Here is a 25,665-nt window from a genome sequence, read left to right on the forward strand (position 1 = left end):
TTTGGGGATTGATACAGGGGTATGGGAAGAGAGTGGGGCCGTGGGATTAGTTTGGGGATTGATACAGGGCTATGGGGAGAGAGTGGGGCAGTGGGATTAGTTTGGGGATTGATACGGGGCTATGGGGAGAGACTGGGACCGTGGGATTAGTTTGGGGATTGATACAGGGCTATGGGGAGAGAGTGGGGCAATGGGATTAGTTTGGTGATTGATACAGGGCTATGGGGAGAGTGGGGCAGTGTCATTAGTTTGGGATTGATACAGGGCTATGGGGAGAGAGTGGGGCAGTGGGATTAGTTTGGGGATTGATACAGGGCTATGGGGAGAGAGCGGGGCAGTGGGATTAGTTTGGGGATTGATACGGGGCTATGGGGAGAGACTGGGACCGTGGGATTAGTTTGGGGATTGATACAGGGCTATGGGGAGAGAGTGGGATTAGTTTGGGGATTGATACAGGGCTATGGGGAGAGAGCGGGGCAGTGGGATTAGTTTGGGGATTGATACAGGGCTATGGGGAGAGAGCGGGGCAGTGGGATTAGTTTGGGATTGATACAGGTCTATGGGGAGAGAGCGGGGCAGTGGGATTAGTTTGGGGATTGATACAGGGCTATGGGGAGAGAGCGGGGCAGTGGGATTAGTTTGGGGATTGATACAGGGCTCTGAGGAAAGAGCGGGGCAGTGCGATTAGTTTGGGATTGATACAGGGCTATGGGGAGAGAGCGGGGCAGTGGGATACGTTTGGGGATTGATACAGGGCTATGGGGAGAGAGCGGGGCAGTGGGATTAGTTTGGGGATTGATACAGGGCTCTGAGGAAAGAGCGGGGCAGTGCGATTAGTTTGGGATTGATACAGGGCTATGGGGAGAGAGCGGGGCAGTGGGATTAGTTTGGGGATTAATACAGGGCTATGGGGAGTGAGTGGGTCAGTGGGATTAGTTTGGGGATTGATACAGGGCTATGGGGAGAGAGTGGGGCAGTGGGATTAGTTTGGGGATTGACACAGGGCTATGGGCAGAGTGGGGCAGTGGGATTAGTTTGGGGATTGATACAGGGCTATGGGGAGAGAGTGGGGCAGTGGGATTAGTTTGGGGATTGATACAGGGCTATGGGGAGAGAGCGGGGCAGTGGGATTAGTTTGGGGATTGATACAGGGCTATGGGGAGAGAGCGGGGCAGTGGGATTAGTTTGGGGATGGATACAGGGCGAAGGGGAGAGAGCGGGGTAGTGGGATTAGTTTGGGGATTGATACAGGGCTATGGGGAGAGAGTGGGGCAGTGGGATTAGTTTGGAGATGGATACAGGGCTATGGGGAGAGAGGGGCAGTGGGATTAGTTTGGGGATTGACACAGGGCTATGGGGAGAGAGTGGGGCAGTGGGATTAGTTTGGGGATTGATACAGGGCTATGGGGAGAGAGTGGGGCAGTGGGATTAGTTTGGGGATTGATACAGGGCTATGGGGAGAGAGCGTGGCAGTGGGATTAGTTTGGGGATTGATACAGGGCTATGGGGAGAGAGTGGGGCAGTGGGATTAGTTTGGAGATTGATACAGGGATATGGGGAGAGAGTGGGGCCGTGGGATTAGTTTGGGGATTGATACAGGGCTATGGGGAGAGAGCGTGGCAGTGGGATTAGTTTGGGGATTGATACAGGGCTATGGGGAGAGAGTGGGGCAGTGGGATTAGTTTGGTGATTGATACAGGGCTATGGGGAGAGTGGGGCAGTGTCATTAGTTTGGGATTGATACAGGGCTATGGGGAGAGAGTGGGGCAGTGGGATTAGTTTGGGGATTGATACAGGGCTATGGGGAGAGAGCGGGGCAGTGGGATTAGTTTGGGGATTGATACGGGGCTATGGGGAGAGACTGGGACCGTGGGATTAGTTTGGGGATTGATACAGGTCTATGGGGAGAGAGTGGGATTAGTTTGGGGATTGATACAGGGCTATGGGGAGAGAGCGGGGCAGTGGGATTAGTTTGGGGATTGATACAGGGCTATGGGGAGAGAGCGGGGCAGTGGGATTAGTTTGGGATTGATACAGGACTATGGGGAGAGAACAGGGCAGTGGGATTAGTTTGGGGATTGATACAGGGCTATGGGGAGAGAGCGGGGCAGTGGGATTAGTTTTGGGATTGATACAGGGCTATGGGGAGAGACTGGGACCGTGGGATTAGTTTGGGGATTGATACAGGTCTATGGGGAGAGAGTGGGATTAGTTTGGGGATTGATACAGGGCTATGGGGAGAGAGGGGGCAGTGGGATTAGTTTGGGATTGATACAGGGCTATGGGGAGAGAGCAGGGCAGTGGGATTAGTTTGGGGATTGATACAGGGCTATGGGGAGAGAGCGGGGCAGTGGGATTAGTTTGGGGATTGATACAGGGCGATGGGGAGAGAGCGGGGCAGTGGGATTAGTTTGGGGATTAATACAGGGCTATGGGGAGTGAGTGGGGCAGTGGGATTAGTTTGGGGATTGATACAGGGCTATGGGGAGAGAGTGGGGCAGTGGGATTAGTTTGGGGATTGATACAGGGCTATGGGGAGAGAGTGGGGCAGTGGGATTAGTTTGGGGATTGATACAGGGCTATGGGGAGAGAGGGGCAGTGGGATTAGTTTGGGGATTGATACAGGGCTATGGGGAGAGAGCGGGGCAGTGGGATTAGTTTGGGGATTGATACAGGGCTATGGGGAGAGAGCGGAGCAGTGGGATTAGTTTGGGGATTGATACAGGGCTATGGGGAGGGAGTGGGGCAGTGGGATTAGTTTGGGGATTGATACAGGGCTATGGGGAGAGAGTGGGGCAGTGGGATTAGTTTGGGGATTGATACAGGGCTATGGGGAGAGAGGGGCAGTGGGATTAGTTTGGGGATTGATACAGGGCTATGGGGAGAGAGTGGGGCAGTGGGATTAGTTTGGTGATTGATACAGGGCTATGGGGAGAGAGTGGGGCAGTGGGATTAGTTTCGGGATTGACACAGGGCTATGGGCAGAGTGGGGCAGTGGGATTAGTTTGGGGATTGATACAGGGCTATGGGGAGAGAGTGGGGCAGTGGGATTAGTTTGGAGATTGATACAGGGCTATGGGGAGAAGGCGGGGCAGTGGGATTAGTTTGGGGATTGACACAGGGCAATGGGAAGAGAGTGGGGCAGTGGGATTGGTTTGGGGATTGATACAGGGCTATGGGGAGAGCGTGGGGCAGTTGGATTACTTTGGGGATTGATACAGGGCTATGGGGAGAGAGCGGGGCAGTGGGAATAGTTTGGGGATTGACACAGGGCTATGGGGACAGAGTGGGGCAGTGGGATTAGTTTGGGGATTGATACAGGGCTATGGGGAGAGAGTGGGGCAGTGGGATTAGTTTGGGGATTGATACAGGGCTTTGGGGAGAGAGCGGGGCAGTGGGATTAGTTTGGGGATTGATACAGGGCTATGGGGAGAGAGTGGGGCAGTGGGATTAGTTTGGGGATTGATACAGGGCTATGGGGAGAGAGTGGGGCAGTGGGATTAGTTTGGTGATTGATACAGGGCTATGGGGAGAGTGGGGCAGTGTCATTAGTTTGGGATTGATACAGGGCTATGGGGAGAGAGTGGGGCAGTGGGATTAGTTTGGGGATTGATACAGGGCTATGGGGAGTGAGCGGGGCAGTGGGATTAGTTTGGGGATTGATACGGGGCTATGGGGAGAGACTGGGACCGTGGGATTAGTTTGGGGATTGATACAGGTCTATGGGGAGAGAGTGGGATTAGTTTGGGGATTGATACAGGGCTATGGGGAGAGAGCGGGGCAGTGGGATTAGTTTGGGGATTGATACAGGGCTATGGGGAGAGACTGGGACCGTGGGATTAGTTTGGGGATTGATACAGGGATATGGGGAGAGAGTGGGATTAGTTTGGGGATTGATACAGGGCTATGGGGAGAGAGCGGGGCAGTGGGATTAGTTTGGGGATTGATACAGGGCTATGGGGAGAGAGCGGGGCAGTGGGATTAGTTTGGGATTGATACAGGTCTATGGGGAGAGAGCGGGGCAGTGGGATTAGTTTGGGGATTGATACAGGGCTATGGGGAGAGAGCGGGGCAGTGGGATTAGTTTGGGATTGATACAGGGCTCTGAGGAAAGAGCGGGGCAGTGCGATTAGTTTGGGATTGATACAGGTCTATGGGGAGAGAGCGGGGCAGTGGGATACGTTTGGGGATTGATACAGGGCTATGGGGAGAGAGCGGGGCAGTGGGATTAGTTTGGGGATTGATACAGGGCTATGGGGAGAGAGCGGGGCAGTGGGATTAGTTTGGGGATTAATACAGGGCTATGGGGAGAGAGCGGGGCAGTGGGATTAGTTTGGGGATTGATACAGGGCTATGGGGAGAGAGCGGGGCAGTGGGATTAGTTTGGGGATTGATACAGGGCTATGGGGAGAGAGCGGGGCAGTGGGATTAGTTTGGGGATTAATACAGGGCTATGGGGAGTGAGTGGGGCAGTGGGATTAGTTTGGGGATTGATACAGGGCTATGGGGAGAGAGTGGGGCAGTGGGATTAGTTTGGGGATTGACACAGGGCTATGGGCAGAGTGGGGCAGTGGGATTAGTTTGGGGATTGATACAGGGCTATGGGGAGAGAGTGGGGCAGTGGGATTAGTTTGGGGATTGATACAGGGCTATGGGGAGAGAGCGGGGCAGTGGGATTAGTTTGGGGATTGATACAGGGCTATGGGGAGAGAGCGGGGCAGTGGGATTAGTTTGGGGATGGATACAGGGCGAAGGGGAGAGAGCGGGGTAGTGGGATTAGTTTGGGGATTGATACAGGGCTATGGGGAGAGAGTGGGGCAGTGGGATTAGTTTGGAGATTGATACAGGGCTATGGGGAGAGAGGGGCAGTGGGATTAGTTTGGTGATTGATACAGGGCTATGGGGAGAGAGTGGGGCAGTGGGATTAGTTTGGTGATTGATACAGGGCTATGGGGAGAGAGGGGCAGTGGGATTAGTTTGGTGATTGATACAGGGCTATGGGGAGAGAGTGGGGCAGTGGGATTAGTTTGGGGATTGATACAGGGCTATGGGGAGAGAGCGGGGCAGTGGGATTAGTTTGGGGATTGATACAGGGCTATGGGGAGAGTGGGGCAGTGTCATTAGTTTGGGATTGATACAGGGCTATGGGGAGAGAGTGGGGCAGTGGGATTAGTTTGGGGATTGATACAGGGCTATGGGGAGAGAGCGGGGCAGTGGGATTAGTTTGGGGATTGATACGGGGCTATGGGGAGAGACTGGGACCGTGGGATTAGTTTGGGGATTGATACAGGTCTATGGGGAGAGAGTGGGATTAGTTTGGGGATTGATACAGGGCTATGGGGAGAGAGCGGGGCAGTGGGATTAGTTTGGGGATTGATACAGGGCTATGGGGAGAGAGCGGGGCAGTGGGATTAGTTTGGGATTGATACAGGTCTATGGGGAGAGAACAGGGCAGTGGGATTAGTTTGGGGATTGATACAGGGCTATGGGGAGAGAGTGGGGCAGTGGGATTAGTTTGGGGATTGATTCAGGGCTCTGAGGAGAGAGCGGGGCAGTGGGATTCGTTTGGGATTGATACAGGGCTATGGGGAGAGAGCAGGGCAGTGGGATTAGTTTGGGGATTGATACAGGGCTATGGGGAGAGAGCGGGGCAGTGGGATTAGTTTGGGGATTGATACAGGGCTATGGGGAGAGAGCGGGGCAGTGGGATTAGTTTGGGGATTAATACAGGGCTATGGGGAGTGAGTGGGGCAGTGGGATTAGTTTGGGGATTGATACAGGGCTATGGGGAGAGAGTGGGGCAGTGGGATTAGTTTGGGGATTGACACAGGGCTATGGGGAGAGAGCGGGGCAGTGGGATTAGTTTGGGGATGATACAGGGCTATGGGGAGAGAGTGGGGCAGTGGGATTAGTTTGGGGATTGATACAGGGCTATGGGGAGAGAGGGGCAGTGGGATTAGTTTGGGGATTGATACAGGGCTATGGGGAGAGAGCGGGGCAGTGGGATTAGTTTGGGCATTGATACAGGGCTATGGGGAGAGAGCGGGGCAGTGGGATTAGTTTGGGGATTGATACAGGGCTATGGGGAGGGAGTGGGGCAGTGGGATTAGTTTGGGGATTGATACAGGGCTATGGGGAGAGAGTGGGGCAGTGGGATTAGTTTGGGGATTGACACGGCTATGGGCAGAGTGGGGCAGTGGGATTAGTTTGGGGATTGATACAGGGCTATGGGGAGAGAGTGGGGCAGTGGGATTAGTTTGGGGATTGATACAGGGCTATGGGGAGAGAGCGGGACAGTGGGATTAGTTTGGGGATTGATACAGGGCTATGGGGAGAGAGCGGGGCAGTGGGATTAGTTTGGGGATGGATACAGGGCGAAGGGGAGAGAGCGGGGTAGTGGGATTAGTTTAGGGATTGATATGGGGCTATGGGGAGAGAGTGGGGCAGTGGGATTAGTTTGGGGATTGATACAGGGCTATGGGGAGAGAGGGGCAGTGGGATTAGTTTGGGGATTGATACAGGGCTATGGGGAGAGAGTGGGGCAGTGGGATTAGTTTGGTGATTGATACAGGGCTATGGGGAGAGAGCGGGACAGTGGGATTAGTTTCGGGATTGACACAGGGCTATGGGTAGAGTGGGGCAGTGGGATTAGTTTGGGGATTGATACAGGGCTATGGGGAGAGAGTGGGGCAGTGGGATTAGTTTGGAGATTGATACAGGGCTATGGGGAGAAGGCGGGGCAGTGGGATTAGTTTGGGGATTGACACAGGGCAATGGGAAGAGAGTGGGGCAGTGGGATTGGTTTGGGGATTGATACAGGGCTATGGGGAGAGCGTGGGGCAGTTGGATTACTTTGGGGATTGATACAGGGCTATGGGGAGAGAGCGGGGCAGTGGGAATAGTTTGGGGATTGACACAGGGCTATGGGGAGAGAGTGGGGCCGTGGGATTAGTTTGGGGATTGATACAGGGCTATGGGGAGAGAGTGGGGCAGTGGGATTAGTTTGGTGATTGATACAGGGCTATGGGGAGAGTGGGGCAGTGTCATTAGTTTGGGATTGATACAGGGCTATGGGGAGAGAGTGGGGCAGTGGGATTAGTTTGGGGATTGATACAGGGCTATGGGGAGAGAGCGGGGCAGTGGGATTAGTTTGGGGATTGATATGGGGCTATGGGGAGAGACTGGGACCGTGGGATTAGTTTGGGGATTGATACAGGTCTATGGGGAGAGAGTGGGATTAGTTTGGGGATTGATACAGGGCTATGGGGAGAGAGCGGGGCAGTGGGATTAGTTTGGGGATTGATACAGGGCTATGGGGAGAGAGCGGGGCAGTGGGATTAGTTTGGGAATGATACAGGTCTATGGGGAGAGAACAGGGCAGTGGGATTAGTTTGGGGATTGATACCGGGCTATGGGGAGAGAGCGGGGCAGTGGGATTAGTTTGGGGATTGATACAGGGCTCTGAGGAGAGAGCGGGGCAGTGGGATTAGTTTGGGATTGATACAGGGCTATGGGGAGAGAGCAGGGCAGTGGGATTAGTTTGGGGATTGATACAGGGCTATGGGGAGAGAGCGGGGCAGTGGGATTAGTTTGGGGATTGATACAGGGCTATGGGGAGAGAGCGGGGCAGTGGGATTAGTTTGGGATTGATACAGGTCTATGGGGAGAGAGCGGGGCAGTGGGATTAGTTTGGGGATTGATACAGGGCTATGGGGAGAGAGCGGGGCAGTGGGATTAGTTTGGGGATTGATACAGGGCTCTGAGGAAAGAGCGGGGCAGTGCGATTAGTTTGGGATTGATACAGGGCTATGGGGAGAGAGCGGGGCAGTGGGATACGTTTGGGGATTGATACAGGGCTATGGGGAGAGAGCGGGGCAGTGGGATTAGTTTGGGGATTGATACAGGGCTATGGGGAGAGAGCGGGGCAGTGGGATTAGTTTGGGGATTAATACAGGGCTATGGGGAGTGAGTGGGGCAGTGGGATTAGTTTGGGGATTGATACAGGGCTATGGGGAGAGAGTGGGGCAGTGGGATTAGTTTGGGGATTGACACAGGGCTATGGGCAGAGTGGGGCAGTGGGATTAGTTTGGGGATTGATACAGGGCTATGGGGAGAGAGTGGGGCAGTGGGATTAGTTTGGGGATTGATACAGGGCTATAGGGAGAGAGCGGGGCAGTGGGATTAGTTTGGGGATTGATACAGGGCTATGGGGAGAGAGCGGGGCAGTGGGATTAGTTTCGGGATGGATACAGGGCGAAGGGGATAGAGCGGGGTAGTGGGATTAGTTTGGGGATTGATACAGGGCTATGGGGAGAGAGTGGGGCAGTGGGATTAGTTTGGAGATTGATACAGGGCTATGGGGAGAGAGGGGCAGTGGGATTAGTTTGGGGATTGATACAGGGCTATGGGGAGAGAGTGGGGCAGTGGGATTAGTTTGGTGATTGATACAGGGCTATGGGGAGAGAGCGGGGCAGTGGGATTAGTTTGGGGATTGACACAGGGCTATGGGCAGAGTGGGGCAGTGGGATTAGTTTGGGGATTGATACAGGGCTATGGGGAGAGAGTGGGGCAGTGGGATTAGTTTGGAGATTGATACAGGGATATGGGGAGAGAGTGGGGCCGTGGGATTAGTTTGGGGATTGATACAGGGCTATGGGGAGAGAGTGGGGCAGTGGGATTAGTTTGGTGATTGATACAGGGCTTTGGGGAGAGAGCGGGGCAGTGGGATTAGTTTGGGGATTGATACGGGGCTATGGGGAGAGACTGGGACCGTGGGATTAGTTTGGGGATTGATACAGGTCTATGGGGAGAGAGTGGGATTAGTTTGGGGATTGATACAGGGCTATGGGGAGAGAGCGGGGCAGTGGGATTAGTTTGGGGATTGATACAGGGCTATGGGGAGAGAGCGGGGCAGTGGGATTAGTTTGGGATTGATACAGGTCTATGGGGAGAGAACAGGGCAGTGGGATTAGTTTGGGGATTGATACAGGGCTATGGGGAGAGAGCGGGGCAGTGGGATTAGTTTGGGGATTGATACAGGGCTCTGAGGAGAGAGCGGGGCAGTGGGATTAGTTTGGGGATGGATACAGGGCTAATGGGAGAGAGCGGGGCAGTGGGATTAGTTTGGGGATTGATACAGGGCTATGGGGAGAGTGTGGGGCAGTGGGATTAGTTTGGGGATTGATACGGGGCTATGGGGAGAGAGTGGGACCGTGGGATTAGATTGGGGATTGATACAGGGCTATGGGGAGAGAGTGGGATTAGTTTGGGGATTGATACAGGTCTATGGGGAGAGAGCGGGGCAGTGGGTTTAGTTTGGGGATTGATACAGGGCTCTGGGAAGAGAGTGGGGCAGTGGGATTAGTTTGGGGATTGATACAGGGCTATGGGGATGAGAGCGGGGCAGTGGGATTAGTTTGGGGATTGATACAGGGCTATGGGGAGAGAGCGGGGCAGTGGGATTAGTTTGGGGATGGATACAGGGCGAAGGGGAGAGAGCGGGTTAGTGGGATTAGTTTGGGGATTGATACAGGGCTATGGGGAGAGAGTGGGGCAGTGGGATTAGTTTGGGGATTGATACAGGGCTATGGGGAGAGAGCGGGGCAGTGGGATTAGTTTGGGGATTGATACAGGGCTCTGAGGAGAGAGCGGGGCAGTGGGATTAGTTTGGGGATGGATACAGGGCTAATGGGAGAGAGCGGGGCAGTGGGATTAGTTTGGGGATTGATACAGGGCTATGGGGAGAGTGTGGGGCAGTGGGATTAGTTTGGGGATTGATACGGGGCTATGGGGAGAGAGTGGGACCGTGGGATTAGATTGGGGATTGATACAGGGCTATGGGGAGAGAGTGGGATTAGTTTGGGGATTGATACAGGTCTATGGGGAGAGAGCGGGGCAGTGGGTTTAGTTTGGGGATTGATACAGGGCTCTGGGAAGAGAGTGGGGCAGTGGGATTAGTTTGGGGATTGATACAGGGCTATGGGGATGAGAGCGGGGCAGTGGGATTAGTTTGGGGATTGATACAGGGCTATGGGGAGAGAGCGGGGCAGTGGGATTAGTTTGGGGATGGATACAGGGCAAAGGGGAGAGAGTGGGTTAGTGGGATTAGTTTGGGGATTGATACAGGGCTATGGGGAGAGAGTGGGGCAGTGGGATTAGTTTGGGGATTGATACAGGGCTATGGGGAGAGAGGGGCAGTGGGATTAGTTTGGGGATTGATACAGGGCTATGGGGAGAGAGTGGGGCAGTGGGATTAGTTTGGGGATTGATGCAGGGCTATGGGGAGAGAGCGGGGCAGTGGGATTAGTTTGGGGATTGATGCAGGGCTATGGGGAGAGAGCGGGGCAGTGGGATTAGTTTGGGGATTGATGCAGGGCTATGGGGAGAGAGCGGGGCGGTGGGATTAGTTTGGGATTGTTACAGGGCTATGGGGAGAGAGCGGGGCAGTGGGATTAGTTTGGGGATTGACACAGGGCTATGGGGAGAGAGTGGGGCAGTGGGATTAGTTTGGGGATTGATACAGGGCTTAGGGGAGAGAGTGGGACAGTGGGATTAGTTTGGGGATTGATACAGGGCTATGGGGAGAGAGTGGGGCAGTGGGATTAGTTTGGGGATTGATACAGAGCTATGGGGAGAGAGCAGGGCAGTGGGATTAGTTTGGAGATTGATACAGGGCTATGGGGAGAGAGCGGGGCAGTGGGATTAGTTTGGGGATTGATACAGGGCTATGGGGAGAGAGCGGGGCAGTGGGATTAGTTTGGGGATTGATACAGAGCTATGGGGAGAGAGCAGGGCAGTGGGATTAGTTTGGAGATTGATACAGGGCTATGGGGAGAGTGGGACAGTGGGATTAGTTGGGGATTGATACAGGGCTATGGGGAGAGAGTGGGGCAGTGGGATTAGTTTGGAGATTGATACAGGGCTATGGGGAGAGAGCGGGGCAGTGGGATTAGTTTGGGGATTGATACAGGGCTATGGGGAGAGAGCGGGGCAGTGGGATTAGTTTGGGGATTGATACAGGGCTATGGGGAGAGAGCGGGGCCGTGGGATTAGTTTGGGGATTGATACAGGGCTATGGGGAGAGAGCGGGGCCGTGGGATTAGTTTGGGGATTGATACAGGGCTATGGGGAGAGAGCGGGGCAGTGGGATTAGTTTGGGGATTGATACAGGGCTATGGGGAGAGAGCGGGACAGTGGGATTAGTTTGGGGATTGATACAGGGCAATGGGGAGAGAGTGGGGCAGTGGGATTAGTTTGGGGATTAACACACGGCGATGGGGAGAGAGTGGGGCAGTGGGATTAGTGTGGGATTGATACAGGGCTATGGGACGAGAGCGGGGCAGTGGGATTAGTTTGGGGATTGATACAGGGCTATGGGGAGAGAGTGGGGCAGTGGGATTAGTTTGGGATTGATACAGGGCTATGGGGAGAGAGCGGGGCAGTGTGATTAGTTTGGGGATTGATACAGGGCTGTGGGGCAGTGGGATTAGTTTGGGGATCGATACAGGGCTATGAGGAGAGAGCGGGGCAGTGGGATTAGTTTGGGGATTGACACAGGGCTATGGGGAGAGAGCGGGGCAGTGGGATTAGTTTGGGGATTGATACAGGGCTATGGGGAGAGAGCGGGGCAGTGGGATTAGTTTGGGGATTGATACAGAGCTCTGGGGAGAGAGCGGGGCAGTGGGATTAGTTTGGGGATTGATACGGGGCTATGGGGAGAGAGCGCGGCAGTGGGATTAGTTTGGGGATTGATACAGGGCTATGGGGAGAGAGTGGGGCAGTGGGATTAGTTTGGGGATTGACACAGGGCTATGGGGAGAGAGCGGGGCAGTGGGATTAGTTTGGTGATTGATACAGGGCTATGGGGAGAGTGGGGCAGTGGGATTAGTTTGGGGATTGATACAGGGCTATGGGGAGAGAGCGGGGCATTGGGATTAGTTTCGAGATTGATACGGGCTATGGGGAGAGAGCGGGGCAGTGGGATTAGTTTGGGGATTGATACAGGGCTATGGGGAGAGAGCAGGGCAGTGGGATTAGTTTGGGGATTGATACAGGGCTATGGGGAGAGAGCGGGGCAGTGGGATTAGTTTGGGGATTGATACAGGGCTATGGGGAGAGAGCGGGGCAGTGGGATTAGTTTGGGGATTAATACAGGGCTATGGGGAGTGAGTGGGGCAGTGGGATTAGTTTGGGGATTGATACAGGGCTATGGGGAGAGAGTGGGGCAGTGGGATTAGTTTGGGGATTGACACAGGGCTATGGGGAGAGAGCGGGGCAGTGGGATTAGTTTGGGGATGATACAGGGCTATGGGGAGAGTGTGGGGCAGTGGGATTAGTTTGGGGATTGATACAGGGCTATGTGGAGAGTGGGGCAGTGGGATTAGTTTGGGGATTGATACAGGGCTATGGGGAGAGAGCGGGGCAGTGGGATTAGTTTGGGTATTGATACAGGGCTATGGGGAGAGAGTGGGGCAGTGGGATTAGTTTGGGGATTGACACAGGGCTATGGGCAGAGTGGGGCAGTGGGATTAGTTTGGGGATTGATACAGGGCTATGGGGAGAGAGCAGGGCAGTGGGATTAGTTTGGGGATTGATACAGGGCTATGGGGAGAGAGTGGGGCAGTGGGATTCGTTTGGAGATTGATGCAGGGCTATGGGGAGAGAGTGGGGCAGTGGGATTAGTTTGGGGTTTGATGCAGGGGTACGGGGAGAGAGTGGGACAGTGGGATTAGTTGGGGATTGATACAGGGCTATGGGGAGAGAGCGGGGCAGTGGGATTAGTTTGGGGATTGATACAGTGCTATGGGGAGAGAGTGGGACAGTGGGATTAGTTGGGGATTGATACAGGGCTATGGGGAGAGAGCGGGGCAGTGGGATTAGTTTGGGGATTGATACAGGGCTATGGGGAGAGAGTGGGGCAGTGGGATTAGTTTGGGGATTGATACAGGGCTATGGGGAGAGAGTGGGGCAGTGGGATTAGTTTGGGGATTGATACAGGGCTATGGGGAGAGAGCGGGGCAGTGGGTTTAGTTTGGGGATGGATACAGGGCTATGGGGAGAGAGCGGGGCAGTGGGATTAGTTTGGGGATTGATACAGGGCTATGGGGAGAGAGCGGGGCAGTGGGATTAGTTTGGGGATTGATACAGGGCTACGGGGAGAGAGTGGGGCAGTGGGATTAGTTTGGGGATTGATACAGGGCTATGGGGAGAGAGCGGGGCAGTGGGATTAGTTTGGGGATTGATAGAGGGCTATGGGGAGAGAGCGGGGCAGTGGGATTAGTTTGGGGATTGATAGAGGGCTATGGGGAGAGAGCGGGGCAGTGGGATTAGTTTGGGGATTGACACAGGGCTATGGGGAGAGAGTGGGGCCGTGGGATTAGTTTGGGGATTGATACAGGGCTATGGGGAGAGAGTGCGGCAGTGGGATTAGTTTGGGGATTGATACAGGGCTATGGGGAGAGTGTGGGGCAGTGGGATTAGTTTGGGGATTGATACGGGGCTATGGGGAGAGAGTGGGACCGTGGGATTAGATTGGGGATTGATACAGGGCTATGGGGAGAGAGTGGGATTAGTTTGGGGATTGATACAGGTCTATGGGGAGAGAGCGGGGCAGTGGGTTTAGTTTGGGGATTGATACAGGGCTCTGGGAAGAGAGTGGGGCAGTGGGATTAGTTTGGGGATTGATACAGGGCTATGGGGATGAGAGCCGGGCAGTGGGATTAGTTTGGGGATTGATACAGGGCTATGGGGAGAGAGCGGGGCAGTGGGATTAGTTTGGGGATGGATACAGGGCGAAGGGGAGAGAGTGGGTTAGTGGGATTAGTTTGGGGATTGATACAGGGCTATGGGGAGAGAGTGGGGCAGTGGGATTAGTTTGGGGATTGATACAGGGCTATGGGGAGAGAGGGGCAGTGGGATTAGTTTGGGGATTGATACAGGGCTATGGGGAGAGAGCGGGGCAGTGGGATTAGTTTGGGGATTGACACAGGGCTATGGGGAGAGAGTGGGGCAGTGGGATTAGTTTGGGGATTGATACAGGGCTTAGGGGAGAGAGCGGGGCAGTGGGATTAGTTTGGGATTGATACAGGGCTATGGGGAGAGAGTGGGGCAGTGGGATTAGTTTGGGGATTGATACAGGGCTATGGGGAGAGAGTGGGGCAGTGGGATTAGTTTGGGGATTGATACAGAGCTATGGGGAGAGAGCAGGGCAGTGGGATTAGTTTGGAGATTGATACAGGGCTATGGGGAGAGAGCGGGGCAGTGGGATTAGTTTGGGGATTGATACAGGGCTATGGGGAGAGAGCGGGGCAGTGGGATTAGTTTGGGGATTGATACAGAGCTATGGGGAGAGAGCAGGGCAGTGGGATTAGTTTGAAGATTGATACAGGGCTATGGGGAGAGTGGGACAGTGGGATTAGTTGGGGATTGATACAGGGCTATGGGGAGAGAGTGGGGCAGTGGGATTAGTTTGGAGATTGATACAGGGCTATGGGGAGAGAGCGGGTCAGTGGGATTAGTTTGGGGATTGATACAGGGCTATGGGGAGAGAGCGGGGCAGTGGGATTAGTTTGGGGATTGATACAGGGCTATGGGGAGAGAGCGGGGCCGTGGGATTAGTTTGGGGATTGATACAGGGCTATGGGGAGAGAGCGGGGCCGTGGGATTAGTTTGGGGATTGATACAGGGCTATGGGGAGAGAGCGGGGCAGTGGGATTAGTTTGGGGATTGATACAGGGCTATGGGGAGAGAGCGGGACAGTGGGATTAGTTTGGGGATTGATACAGGGCAATGGGGAGAGAGTGGGGCAGTGGGATTAGTTTGGGGATTAACACACGGCGATGGGGAGAGAGTGGGGCAGTGGGATTAGTGTGGGATTGATACAGGGCTATGGGACGAGAGCGGGGCAGTGGGATTAGTTTGGGGATTGATACAGGGCTATGGGGAGAGAGTGGGGCAGTGGGATTAGTTTGGGATTGATACAGGGCTATGGGGAGAGAGCGGGGCAGTGTGATTAGTTTGGGGATTGATACAGGGCTGTGGGGCAGTGGGATTAGTTTGGGGATCGATACAGGGCTATGAGGAGAGAGCGGGGCAGTGGGATTAGTTTGGGGATTGACACAGGGCTATGGGGAGAGAGCGGGGCAGTGGGATTAGTTTGGGGATTGATACAGGGCTATGGGGAGAGAGCGGGGCAGTGGGATTAGTTTGGGGATTGATACAGAGCTCTGGGGAGAGAGCGGGGCAGTGGGATTAGTTTGGGGATTGATACGGGGCTATGGGGAGAGCGCGGCAGTGGGATTAGTTTGGGGATTGATACAGGGCTATGGGGAGAGAGTGGGGCAGTGGGATTAGTTTGGGGATTGACACAGGGCTATGGGGAGAGAGCGGGGCAGTGGGATTAGTTTGGTGATTGATACAGGGCTATGGGGAGAGTGGGGCAGTGGGATTAGTTTGGGGATTGATACAGGGCTATGGGGAGAGAGCGGGGCATTGGGATTAGTTTCGAGATTGATACGGGCTATGGGGAGAGAGCGGGGCAGTGGGATTAGTTTGGGGATTGATACAGGGCTATGGGGAGAGAGCAGGGCAGTGGGATTAGTTTGGGGATTGATACAGGGCTATGGGGAGAGAGCGGGGCAGTGGGATTAGTTTGGGGATTGATACAGGGCTATGGGGAGAGAGCGGGGCAGTGGGATTAGTTTGGGGATTAATACAGGGCTATGGGGAGTGAGTGGGGCAGTGGGATTAGTTTGGGGATTGATACAGGGCTATGGGGAGAGAGTGGGGCAGTGGGATTAGTTTGGGGATTGACACAGGGCTATGGGGAGAGAGCGGGGCAGTGGGATTAGTTTGGGGATGATACAGGGCTATGGGGAGAGTGTGGGGCAGTGGGATTAGTTTGGGGATTGATACAGGGCTATGTGGAGAGTGGGGCAGTGGGATTAGTTTGGGGATTGATACAGGGCTATGGGGAGAGAGTGGGGCAGTGGGATTAATTTGGGGATTGACACAGGGCTATGGGCAGAGTGGGGCAGTGGGATTAGTTTGGGGATTGATACAGGGCTATGGGGAGAGAGCAGGGCAGTGGGATTAGTTTGGGGATTGATACAGGGCTATGGGGAGAGAGTGGGGCAGTGGGATTCGTTTGGAGATTGATGCAGGGCTATGGGGAGAGAGTGGGGCAGTGGGATTAGTTTGGGGATTGATACAGGGGTACGGGGAGAGAGTGGGACAGTGGGATTAGTTGGGGATTGATACAGTGCTATGGGGAGAGAGTGGGACAGTGGGATTAGTTGGGGATTGATACAGGGCTATGGGGAGAGAGCGGGGCAGTGGGATTAGTTTGGGGATTGATACAGGGCTATGGGGAGAGAGTGGGGCAGTGGGATTAGTTTGGGGATTGACACAGGGCTATGGGGAGAGAGTAGGGCAGTGGGATTAGTTTGGTGATTGATACAGGGCTATGGGGAGAGAGTGGGACAGTGGGATTAGTTTGGGGATTGATACAGGGCTATGGGGAGAGAGTAGGGCAGTGGGATTAGTTTGGTGATTGATACAGGGCTATGGGGAGAGAGTGGGACAGTGGGATTAGTTTGGGGATTGATACAGGGCTATGGGGAGAGAGCGGGGCAGTGGGATTAGTTTGGGGATTGATACAGGGCTATGGGGAGAGAGTGGGGCAGTGGGATTAGTTTGGGGATTGATACAGGGCTATGGGGAGAGAGCGGGGCAGTGGGTTTAGTTTGGGGATGGATACAGGGCTATGGGGAGAGAGCGGGGCAGTGGGATTAGTTTGGGGATTGACACAGGGCTATGGGGAGAGAGCGGGGCAGTGGGATTAGTTTGGGGATTGATACAGGGCTACGGGGAGAGAGTGGGGCAGTGGGATTAGTTTGGGGATTGATACAGGGCTATGGGGAGAGAGCGGGGCAGTGGGATTAGTTTGGGGATTGATACAGGGCTATGGGGAGAGAGCGGGGCAGTGGGATTAGTTTGGGGATTGATAGAGGGCTATGGGGAGAGAGCGGGGCAGTGGGATTAGTTTGGGGATTGACACAGGGCTATGGGGAGAGAGTGGGGCCGTGGGATTAGTTTGGGGATTGATACAGGGCTATGGGGAGAGAGTGCGGCAGTGGGATTAGTTTGGGGATTGATACAGGGCTATGGGGAGAGAGCGGGGCAGTGGGATTAGTTTGGGGATTGACACAGGGCTATGGGGAGAGAGCGTGGGCAGTGGGATTAGTTTGGGGATGGATACAGGGCTAATGGGAGAGAGCGGGGCAGTGGGATTAGTTTGGGGATTGATACAGGGCTATGGGGAGAGAGTGGGACCGTGGGATTAGTTTGGGGATTGATACGGGGCTCTGGGGAGAGAGTGGGACCGTGGGATTAGATTGGGGATTGATACAGTGCTATGGGGAGAGAGTGGGATTAGTTTGGGGATTGATACAGGGCTATGGGGTGAGAGCGGGGCAGTGGGTTTAGTTTGGGGATTGATACAGGGCTATGGGAAGAGAGTGGGGCAGTGGGATTAGTTTGGGGATTGATACAGGGCTATGGGGAGAGAGCGGGGCAGTGGGATTAGTTTGGGGATTGATACAGGGCTCTGGGGAGAGAGCGGGGCAGTGGGATTAGTTTGGGGATGGGTACAGGGCGAAGGGGAGAGAGCGGGGTAGTGGGATTAGTTTGGGGATTGATACAGGGCTATGGGGAGAGAGTGGGGCAGTGGGATTAGTTTGGGGATTGATACAGGGCTATGGGGAGAGAGGGGCAGTGGGATTAGTTTGGGGATTGATACAGGGCTATGGGGAGAGAGCGGGGCAGTGGGATTAGTTTGGGGATTGACACAGGGCTATGGGGAGAGAGTGGGGCAGTGGGATTAGTTTGGGGATTGATACAGGGCTAAGGGGAGAGAGCGGGGCAGTGGGATTAGTTTGGGGATTGATACAGTGCTATGGGGAGAGAGCGGGGCAGTGGGATTAGTTTGGGGATTGATACAGGGCTATGGGGAGAGAGCGGGGCAGTGGGATTAGTTTGGGGATTGATACAGGGCTATGGGGAGAGAGCGGGCCAGTGGGATTAGTTTGGGGATTGATACAGGCCTATGTGGAGAGAGTGGGGCCGTGGGATTAGTTTGGGGATTGATACGGGGCTATGGGGAGAGAGCGGGGCAGTGGGATTAGTTGGTGATTGACACAGAGCTATGGGGAGAGAGCGGGGCAGTGGGATTAGTTTGGGATTGATACAGGTCTATGGGGAGAGAGCGGGGGCAGTGGGATTAGTTTGGGGATTGATACAGGGCTATGGGGAGATAGCGGGGCAGTGGGATTAGTTTGGGGATTGATACGGGGCTATGGGGAGAGAGCCCGGCAGTGGGATTAGTTTGGGGATGATACAGGGCTATGGGGAGAGAGTGGGGCAGTGGGATTAGTTTGGGGATTGACACAGGGCTATGGGGAGAGAGCGGGGCAGTGGGATTAGTTTGGTGATTGATACATGGCTATGGGGAGAGTGGGGCAGTGGGATTAGTTTGGGGATTGATACAGGGCTCTGGGGAGAGAGCGGGGCATTGGGATTAGTTTGGAGATTGATACAGGGCTATGGGGAGAGAGCGGGGCAGTGGAATTAGTTTGGGGATTGATACAGGGCTATGGGGAGAGAGTGGGACAGTGGGATTAGTTGGGGATTGATACAGGGCTATGGGGAGAGTGGGGCAGTGGGATTAGTTTGGGGATTGATACAGGGCTATGGGGAGAGAGCGGAGCCGTGGGATTAGTTTGGGGATTGATACAGGGCTATGGGGAGAGAGCGGGGCAGTGGGATTAGTTTGGGGATTGATACAGGGCTATGGGGAGAGAGCGGGACAGTGGGATTAGTTTGGGGATTGATACAGGGCAATGGGGAGAGAGTGGGGCAGTGGGATTAGTTTGGGGATTAACACACGGCGATGGGGAGAGAGTGGGGCAGTGGGATTAGTGTGGGATTGATACAGGGCTATGGGACGAGAGCGGGGCAGTGGGATTAGTTTGGGGATTGATACAGGGCTATGGGGAGAGAGTGGGGCAGTGGGATTAGTTTGGGGTTGATACAGGGCTATGGGGAGAGAGCGGGGCAGTGTGATTAGTTTGGGGATTGATACAGGGCTGTGGGGCAGTGGGATTAGTTTGGGATTGATACAGAGCTATGGGGAGAGAGCGGGGCAGTGGGATTAGTTTGGGGATTGATACGGGGCTATGGGGACAGAGCGCGGCAGTGGGATTAGTTTGGGGATTGATAGAGGGCTATGGGGAGAGAGCGGGGCAGTGGGATTAGTTTGGGGATTGATAGAGGGCTATGGGGAGAGAGCGGGGCAGTGGGATTAGTTTGGGGATTGACACAGGGCTATGGGGAGAGAGTGGGGCCGTGGGATTAGTTTGGGGATTGATACAGGGCTATGGGGAGAGAGTGCGGCAGTGGGATTAGTTTGGGGATTGATACAGGGCTATGGGGAGAGAGCGGGGCAGTGGGATTAGTTTGGGGATTGACACAGGGCTATGGGGAGAGAGCGTGGGCAGTGGGATTAGTTTGGGGATGGATACAGGGCTAATGGGAGAGAGCGGGGCAGTGGGATTAGTTTGGGGATTGATACAGGGCTATGGGGAGAGAGTGGGACCGTGGGATTAGTTTGGGGATTGATACGGGGCTCTGGGGAGAGAGTGGGACCGTGGGATTAGATTGGGGATTGATACAGTGCTATGGGGAGAGAGTGGGATTAGTTTGGGGATTGATACAGGGCTATGGGGAGAGAGCGGGGCAGTGGGTTTAGTTTGGGGATTGATACAGGGCTATGGGAAGAGAGTGGGGCAGTGGGATTAGTTTGGGGATTGATACAGGGCTATGGGGAGAGAGCTGGGCAGTGGGATTAGTTTGGGGATTGATACAGGGCTCTGGGGAGAGAGCGGGGCAGTGGGATTAGTTTGGGGATGGGTACAGGGCGAAGGGGAGAGAGCGGGGTAGTGGGATTAGTTTGGGGATTGATACAGGGCTATGGGGAGAGAGTGGGGCAGTGGGATTAGTTTGGGGATTGATACAGGGCTATGGGGAGAGAGGGGCAGTGGGATTAGTTTGGGGATTGATACAGGGCTATGGGGAGAGAGCGGGGCAGTGGGATTAGTTTGGGGATTGACACAGGGCTATGGGGAGAGAGTGGGGCAGTGGGATTAGTTTGGGGATTGATACAGGGCTAAGGGGAGAGAGCGGGGCAGTGGGATTAGTTTGGGGATTGATACAGTGCTATGGGGAGAGAGCGGGGCAGTGGGATTAGTTTGGGGATTGATACAGGGCTATGGGGAGAGAGCGGGGCAGTGGGATTAGTTTGGGGATTGATACAGGGCTATGGGGAGAGAGCGGGCCAGTGGGATTAGTTTGGGGATTGATACAGGCCTATGTGGAGAGAGTGGGGCCGTGGGATTAGTTTGGGGATTGATACGGGGCTATGGGGAGAGAGCGGGGCAGTGGGATTAGTTGGTGATTGACACAGAGCTATGGGGAGAGAGCGGGGCAGTGGGATTAGTTTGGGATTGATACAGGGCTATGGGGAGAGAGCGGGGGCAGTGGGATTAGTTTGGGGATTGATACAGGGCTATGGGGAGATAGCGGGGCAGTGGGATTAGTTTGGGGATTGATACGGGGCTATGGGGAGAGAGCCCGGCAGTGGGATTAGTTTGGGGATGATACAGGGCTATGGGGAGAGAGTGGGGCAGTGGGATTAGTTTGGGGATTGACACAGGGCTATGGGGAGAGAGCGGGGCAGTGGGATTAGTTTGGTGATTGATACATGGCTATGGGGAGAGTGGGGCAGTGGGATTAGTTTGGGGATTGATACAGGGCTCTGGGGAGAGAGCGGGGCATTGGCATTAGTTTGGAGATTGATACAGGGCTATGGGGAGAGAGCGGGGCAGTGGAATTAGTTTGGGGATTGATACAGGGCTATGGGGAGAGAGTGGGACAGTGGGATTAGTTGGGGATTGATACAGGGCTATGGGGAGAGTGGGGCAGTGGGATTAGTTTGGGGATTGATACAGGGCTATGGGGAGAGAGCGGAGCCGTGGGATTAGTTTGGGGATTGATACAGGGCTATGGGGAGAGAGCGGGGCAGTGGGATTAGTTTGGGGATTGATACAGGGCTATGGGGAGAGAGCGGGACAGTGGGATTAGTTTGGGGATTGATACAGGGCAATGGGGAGAGAGTGGGGCAGTGGGATTAGTTTGGGGATTAACACACGGCGATGGGGAGAGAGTGGGGCAGTGGGATTAGTGTGGGATTGATACAGGGCTATGGGACGAGAGCGGGGCAGTGGGATTAGTTTGGGGATTGATACAGGGCTATGGGGAGAGAGTGGGGCAGTGGGATTAGTTTGGGGTTGATACAGGGCTATGGGGAGAGAGCGGGGCAGTGTGATTAGTTTGGGGATTGATACAGGGCTGTGGGGCAGTGGGATTAGTTTGGGATTGATACAGAGCTATGGGGAGAGAGCGGGGCAGTGGGATTAGTTTGGGGATTGATACGGGGCTATGGGGACAGAGCGCGGCAGTGGGATTAGTTTGGGGATTGATACAGGGCTATGGGGAGAGAGTGGGGCAGTGGGATTAGTTTGGGGATTGACACAGGGCTATGGGGAGAGAGCGGGGCAGTGGGATTAGTTTGGTGATTGATACAGGGCTATGGGGAGAGTGGGGCAGTGGGATTAGTTTGGGGATTGATACAGGGCTATGGGGAGAGAGCGGGGCATTGGGATTAGTTTGGAGATTGATACGGGCTATGGGGAGAGAGCGGGGCAGTGGGATTAGTTTGGGGATTGATACAGGGCTATGGGGAGAGAGTGGGACAGTGGGATTAGTTGGGGATTGATACAGGGCTATGGGGAGAGAGTGGGGCAGTGGGATTAGTTTGGAGATTGATACAGGGCTATGGGGAGAGAGCGGGGCAGTGGGATTAGTTTGGGGATTGATACAGGGCTATGGGGAGAGAGCGGGGCAGTGGGATTAGTTTGGGGATTGATACAGGGCTATGGGGAGAGAGTGGGGCCGTGGGATTAGTTTGGGGATTGATACGGGGCTATGGGGAGAGAGCGGGGCAGTGGGATTAGTTGGTGATTGACACAGAGCTATGGGGAGAGAGCGGGGCAGTGGGATTAGTTTGGGATTGATACAGGGCTACGGGGAGAGAGCGGGGGCAGTGGGATTAGTTTGGGGATTGATACAGGGCTATGGGGAGAGTGGGGCAGTGGGATTAGTTTGGGATTGATACAGAGCTATGGGGAGAGAGCGGGGCAGTGGGATTAGTTTGGGGATTGATACGGGGCTATGGGGAGAGAGCGCGGCAGTGGGATTAGTTTGGGGATGATACAGGGCTATGGGGAGAGAGTGGGGCAGTGGGATTAGTTTGGGGATTGACACAGGGCTATGGGGAGAGAGCGGGGCAGTGGGATTAGTTTGGTGATTGATACATGGCTATGGGGAGAGTGGGGCAGTGGGATTAGTTTGGGGATTGATACAGGGCTCTGGGGAGAGAGCGGGGCATTGGGATTAGTTTGGAGATTGATACAGGGCTATGGGGAGAGAGCGGGGCAGTGGAATTAGTTTGGGGATTGATACAGGGCTATGGGGAGAGAGTGGGACAGTGGGATTAGTTGGGGATTGATACAGGGCTATGGGGAGAGTGGGGCAGTGGGATTAGTTTGGGGATTGATACAGGGCTATGGGGAGAGAGCGGGGCCGTGGGATTAGTTTGGGGATTGATACAGGGCTATGGGGAGAGAGCGGGGCAGTGGGATTAGTTTGGGGATTGATACAGGGCTATGGGGAGAGAGCGGGACAGTGGGATTAGTTTGGGGATTGATACAGGGCAATGGGGAGAGAGTGGGGCAGTGGGATTAGTTTGGGGATTAACACACGGCGATGGGGAGCGAGTGGGGCAGTGGGATTAGTGTGGGATTGATACAGGGCTATGGGACGAGAGCGGGGCAGTGGGATTAGTTTGGGGATTGATACAGGGCTATGGGGAGAGAGTGGGGCAGTGGGATTAGTTTGGGGTTGATACAGGGCTATGGGGAGAGAGCGGGGCAGTGTGATTAGTTTGGGGATTGATACAGGGCTGTGGGGCAGTGGGATTAGTTTGGGATTGATACAGAGCTATGGGGAGAGAGCGGGGCAGTGGGATTAGTTTGGGGATTGATACGGGGCTATGGGGACAGAGCGCGGCAGTGGGATTAGTTTAGAGATTGATACAGGGCTATGGGGAGAGAGTGGGGCAGTGGGATTAGTTTGGGGATTGATACAGGGCTATGGGGAGAGAGTGGGACAGTGGGATTAGTTGGGGATTGATACAGGGCTATGGGGAGAGAGTGGGGCAGTGGGATTAGTTTGGAGATTGATACAGGGATATGGGGAGAGAGCGGGGCAGTGGGATTAGTTTGGGGATTGATACAGGGCTATGGGGAGAGAGTGGGGCAGTGGGATTAGTTTGGGGATTGACACAGGGCTATGGGGAGAGCGGGGCAGTGGGATTAGTTTGGTGATTGATACAGGGCTATGGGGAGAGAGCGGGGCAGTGGGATTAGTTTGGGGATTGATACAGGGCTATGGGGAGAGAGTGGGGCAGTGGGATTAGTTTGGGGATTGACACAGGGCTATGGGGAGAGCGGGGCAGTGGGATTAGTTTGGTGGTTGATACAGGGCTATGGGGAGTGAGCGGGGCATGGGATTAGTTTGGGGATCGATACAGGGCTATGGGAAGAGAGTGGGGCAGTGGGATTAGTTTGGGGATTGATACAGGGCTATGGGGAGAGAGCGGGGCAGTGGGATTAGTTTGGGGATTGATACAGGGCTATGGGGAGAGTGGGGCAGTGGGATTAGTTTGGGGATTGATACAGGGCTATGTGGAGAGCTGGGCAGTGGGATTAGTTTGGGGATTGATACAGGGCTATGGGGAGAGAGCGGGGCAGTGGGATTAGTTTGGGGATTGATACAGGGCTATGGGGAGAGAGCGGGGCAGTGGGATTAGTTTGGGGATTGATACAGGGCTATGGGGAGAGCGGGGCAGTGGGATTAGTTTGGGGATTGATACAGGGCTATGGGGAGAGAGCGGGGCAGTGGGATTAGTTTGGGGATTGATACAGGGCTATGGGGAGAGAGTGGGGCAGTGGGATTAGTTTGGGGATTGATACAGGGCTATGGGGAGAGAGTGGGGCAGTGGGATTAGTTTGGGGATTGACACAGGGCTATGGGGAGAGAGTGGGGCAGTGGGATTCGTTTGGGGATTGATACAGGGCTATGGGGAGAGAGTGGGGCAGTGGGATTAGTTTGGGGATTGATACAGGGCTATGGGGAGAGAGCGGGGCAGTTGGATTAGTTTGGGGATTAATACAGGGCTATGGGGAGAAGGCGGGGCAGTGGGATTAGTTTGGGGATTGACACAGGGCTATGGGAAGAGAGTGGGGCAGTGGGATTAGTTTGGGGGTTGATACAGGGCTATGGGGAGAGAGTGGGGTAGTGGGATTACTTTGGGATTGATACAGGGCTATGGGGAGAGCGGGGCAGTGGGATTAGTTTGGGGATTGATACAGGGCTATGGGAAGAGAGTGGGGCAGTGGGATTAGTTTGGGGATTGATACAGGGCTATGGGGAGAGAGTGGGGCAGTGGGATCACTTTGGGATTGATACAGGGCTATGGGGAGAGCGGGGCAGTGGGATTAGTTTGGGGATTGATTCAGGGCTATGGGCAGAAAGCGGGGCAGGGGGATTAGTTTGGGGATTGATACAGGGCGATGGGGAGAGAGAGTGGGGCAGTGGGATTAGTTTGGTGATTGATACAGGGCTATGGGGAGAGAGCGGGGCAGTGGGATTAGTTTGGGGATTGACACAGGGCTATGGGGAGAGAGCGGGGCAGTGGGATTAGTTTGGGGATTGACACAGGGCTATGGGCAGAGTGGGGCAGTGGGATTAGTTTGGGGATTGATACAGGGCTATGGGGAGAGAGTGGGGCAGTGGGATTAGTTTGGGGATTGATACAGGGCTATGGGGAGAAGGCGGGGCAGTGGGATTAGTTTGGGGATTGACACAGGGCAATGGGAAGAGAGTGGGGCAGTGGGATTGGTTTGGGGATTGGTACAGGGCTATGGGGAGAGAGTGGGGCAGTGGGATTACTTTGGGGATTGATACAGGGCTACGGGGAGAGCGGGGCAGTGGGAATAGTTTGGGGATTGACACAGGGCTATGAGGAGAGAGTGGGGCCGTGGGATTAGTTTGGGGATTGATACAGGGCTATGGGGAGAGCGGGGCAGTGGGATTAGTTTGGGGATTGATACAGGGCTATGGGGAGAGAGCGGGGCAGTGGGATTAGTTTGGGGATTGATACAGGGCTATGGGGAGAGAGTGGGGCAGTGGGATTAGTTTGGGGATTGATACAGGGCTATGGGGAGAGAGTGGGGCAGTGGGATTAGTTTGGGGATTGACACAGGGCTATGGGGAGAGAGTGGGGCAGTGGGATTCGTTTGGGGATTGATACAGGGCTATGGGGAGAGAGTGGGGCAGTGGGATTAGTTTGGGGATTGATACAGGGCTATGGGGAGAGAGCGGGGCAGTTGGATTAGTTTGGGGATTAATACAGGGCTATGGGGAGAAGGC

Source organism: Scyliorhinus torazame, chromosome X, assembly GCF_047496885.1.
Source record: "Scyliorhinus torazame isolate Kashiwa2021f chromosome X, sScyTor2.1, whole genome shotgun sequence".
Lineage (NCBI taxonomy): Eukaryota > Metazoa > Chordata > Chondrichthyes > Carcharhiniformes > Scyliorhinidae > Scyliorhinus > Scyliorhinus torazame.